At 39.5% G+C, this 4,377-nt stretch overlaps 1 pseudogene; it reads right to left on the reverse strand.

Annotated features, from left to right (window-relative positions):
* Nucleotides 1-418: 418 nt before the first annotated feature.
* On the reverse strand, nucleotides 419-3,970 carry LOC137245926 (T-complex protein 1 subunit eta-like; annotated as a pseudogene).
* Nucleotides 3,971-4,377: the final 407 nt, after the last annotated feature.

Below are 4,377 nucleotides of genomic sequence, written 5' to 3' on the forward strand. Positions count from 1 at the left end.
AACCCTTCAGGTTACCAGCGCAATATATAGCTTCTCCAAACCCAATTGTCAACCTCACCTATCCGCGGCGAATCCTGTTTCACTAACAGACGAGGCTCTGGCGACCCCAAGCTCCTCATGGAACTTGGGGGTGGGGAGGGAGGGGATGGCCTGAAGGTGTAATCTGGCCGCATAAATCATTCCCGAGATGGTCGGGCTAGCACCTTAATGGTGCTGTGGTACCGGAGCGTATCGGATCTGTATCCGGCAAAGGACCATTACATCGATAACACTCCCCAAAGTCTTCGGGGAGCAACCTTATCGCTACAACAACAACAACCCAAAACACTTGAATTAATATCATTAGCTGCAGTCATAACAGCACCACCACCAGCTTTCATTGTTCGTTTCAAATCTTCTTCTGGTACACGCCCAGCCTTCAATTCCAATTCTATATTTAATAATGCGATTTTATATTTTTTGTATGACTTTGCGTCCATCAAAGGAAAGTACAGCGTCCACAACCATTTTAGAAAAGAAATCTTTTTTTTGATGAATAAGTTTGGAGGACATTGCTGTGGCAGAGCATTCTTCCAATAAAGCACGTTGTTGTTCCTTTGAACGACGCTTCGACATGTACAGCCATGCCATATTTTATCATGCATAATTGTAATTCTTTACGTATAGCTTTAATGATGATACGTGCATGCACACCTTCCTCAAGATATGGCTTAACTTGTTTTAAAATTTCACATGCTTAAAGTACTACTGAAGTGGTGCCATCGCTAACCTGATAAGAGAAACATTTTTATTCTACACATTCTAATATAACAAAAAAACTTACCTCAGCATTTTGAGATTTGGCGATGTCGACTAGAGTTTTACGACTGGATGCACAATAGCCAATAGTTTCATAATGGTTGCCCCATTTGAAATTGTAGCCTTACCACTGGAATCAACAATATGCTTGTCCATACTGCGTGAACCCAATGTAGTGCGTACAGCGTCCACAATTGAATGCGAGGCATTGATGTTGGATATGAGTTGAGGTTTACCTTGAGAGCTATCGGTACCCAAACATTTTTTACACAAAAACTCATGTACCCAATACGAGTTCAGGACGTTCATATTTATCGACACGCTGTCCGGTGTGGCCCAAATGTTGGAAATATGCAGTTGGCACTGTTGAAAAAAAATATGGATCAATGAACACGAGTAAAAGTGAAAGTTTTTTTTTTACCATCTGTTGTTATTTTACACATTAGATATTGGAAATGACGACCAGCATCTACAAATTGCATTTTAGCCTTGCAAACGATTACATCTAATTGGACCCAATTCACCAAAATTTACAATGGGTGGCTCATATTCATCCTCAACCGTGCGTGCCATTGGTGAGATGGTAAGTGTAAAGGCCAAAGCTGTTGTTTTTAATAAATCAGCTGTTGCAGGTATGCAATACAAAAAGGCCTGCAAACGAGAAAGATCAATGTAATTGCCAAACAAAACATTAATTTGGAATATCAATACCTAACGTAACGTGGCGAGGAGTTACCCTGATCTTGTACCACATATTTTGTGGTCACCAATTGTGGCAATAAACCTTGTTGATTAGTAATAAAAGCACCACCAGCGCTGATTTTCAATGATAACGCTTATCGGATTTGGCATCTGATCGGGATCTAAACGGCGTTGGGCTTGGTCATACTGTTGCGGCTGTTGATATATACCAGTACCAGGTGCAGGTGGTTGCTAAAGAAAATAATACAAAAATAATCATCAGCAATATTTGAAATATATTAGTTGTATAGAATGTTATGTTTATTATTCTATATTTCTTAACTCAAATAAAACTTAAACTAAAACTAAAAAGAACAATGTCGTATCTTCAAAGGGAAAGTCCCAAATTATATTATGCTGCAGGGTTAAATTTGGGTAGTCACTACAGTTTTATTAGCAAACATTATAACCAGGGCGTGTGGGTATTGGGGGTTGACCCGGCATGGGTTGCTGACTGGGCATTGGCGCCTGTCCAGGTTGTGTTGGTGGCATCATTTGACCCATGTAACCACCTGGTGCACCTGGTTGTTGTAGAGGATAACCTGGCTGTTGAGGTTATGGAGGACAACCAGGTGGATAAGGTTGTGGTGGATAGCCCGACTGTTTTGGCATTGGCAGATAGGTTGTTGCTGCTGTTGTCGTGGCATTGCACAGCCCGGTTGCTGGTGAGGTATATACCTTAACATAACTGGATGTGGTGTCATTGCCCCACCTGGTCCAGTAGATGCGGGCGGCATACCTGAAGGACCATCCCAGCAAAAATCGAGTGACCGAAAATGGCGACCAACAACAACAGCTTGGATAAGCTATATATTTTGCGCTGGCAACCCCTTGAATCAATTTGGTATTTTAATCGCCTCTTTCGACAGACATACCTGCCGTGGGTATATTCTTAGCCCCTAACCCACTGGGGGTGTACTTCGCGTATCTCGGCCGGCGGTGGAGAGTCAGAACGAAATCCTCCAAATAAACAAGTAGGCGGAAGAACAGTATTTATTTGTGTAATAGTCTAGTTGAGGGGTCGACTGCTAATACGCGTCCAAAAATATCGAGAGGTGTCAAACGACGCGTCTTGATATCAGTATTAATAATCCGAAGGCGGAAAATAAAAATTTTAACTCGTTCAAGAGATATTAACGAAAAACCGAAAAATGCCCCGCGGGTACCTCCGTAACGGGGGTGGAATCCATAGTATTTTTGTGCAAAACACCTTTCTGCGTTGGCGGCCTTCGGCCGCGCTTATAAAAAATTACCCTGGGTGGGTCCAACACCGGTTTGGAGACCAAAACTATATCCGCACAAAACACTTATGCTCACAATTTTTTTTGTGGGTACAACAACATTACAACAACCACATTAAAATCGCCAACTTCAACTGAAAATATCTCCGGACAGAGATAAAATTTTTCTTTTCCGCCTTCGGATTATGGTTGTCGAGGTCAATATGCGTCTTTTCACACCTCTCTCGATATTTTTTGACACGTATTAGCAGTCGACCCTAGTTCCTTGAAACTTGGAGTCGCCAGAGCCTCGGCTGCCAAATAAACATTTACATCATAAATAGTTTCGATAAAATTGGCAAAGTTTCAGCCCTATTCTTGAATCCATCGTAGAAAATCTACGAATACAACCCTCCGCTACGAATACGAAGAATTTGCTATCACTGGCTTAAAATGGATTCCATATCATTTGCAGCTTTGTTAGAAGAAAATGAGCAAGAAAGGCGTGATTTAAAAATTGCGCGGAGTCTTGAAATTAGAAGAGGCTATGTATGTGAAAGGATCCCTGTTTTAATGAACTTATAAAGGTTTTAAAAAATTGTGTTTTATAAAAACTTTCCGCCTAAACAAGGCTGAGTTTACCTACGTGCTCGGTGTTATAAATGAAGGAAGTACACCGTTCGGTGGGTCATGTTCAATGAGTCCTATAATTCGCTTAGCATCAGTAAAACTTTTTTTTTTTGCGGAAGGTAGCTATCAGCACGGAGTTGGAAAAAATTTTGACTTTCCGATGTGTCAGACCACATTTTCCAAAGTTTTGAAAGATGCCTTACTAATTTTCCAAACGCGGCTATGTCCACAATTGATATACTTAGATATGACCAACGAAGAGAAACGTAGCGTAAAAAGGGCGTTCTATGAAAAATATAGGTTTCAGGGTGTAATCATTTTTTATAGTTTTTGCAATAATTGTCATTATTATAAGACCCTTAAAAGTTAAAATAAATATTTTAGTAATTTAATTTTAATTTAATTCTTTTAAGCCTTCTTCCAAATCTGTGAAGCTATGTTGCCGATATGCATACGTATTACAAAAGCATTACTTTTTTCCAGATAGTTGCATCTTTTGTTGGTGGCGCAATACTATTTGCAATGTTTTCCAAAAATTTCTTAACCTCCTCCGTTGGGCACTTTGTAAAGCCTAGCGCCATTACAGGGTGCTGCTGCAATAGCTCAAGTAAGCAGGAACATTGTTGGCGAGTTGTGAGAATTTTTGACCTTTTATAACAATAGATTGTAATTAAATTAGTATACATATCACATTTAATAATATACTTATATTTTATTTGTTTAATATCCCTTTTTATTCTGAATTTTTAATGATTTTACTTTTTCCCGCAAACTGATACACGTCTTAGAAAATTTGTACGAAACTCTACGATTTCACAGTTCGAGTGTGTTCAGTGAAGGCTTTCTACGAATTTCGAACTTACGATGGATTCAGTAAACGTACTTTCGTAGAATTTACGAAAAGCGAGTATACGATGGATTCAAGAATAGGGCTGTTTATTTTACCATGGATACAAAACGAAGAAGCTACTTGTATTTTAAATTAATA

This window comes from Eurosta solidaginis, chromosome 3, assembly GCF_040869045.1.
Source record: "Eurosta solidaginis isolate ZX-2024a chromosome 3, ASM4086904v1, whole genome shotgun sequence".
In the NCBI taxonomy this organism is placed as follows: domain Eukaryota; kingdom Metazoa; phylum Arthropoda; class Insecta; order Diptera; family Tephritidae; genus Eurosta; species Eurosta solidaginis.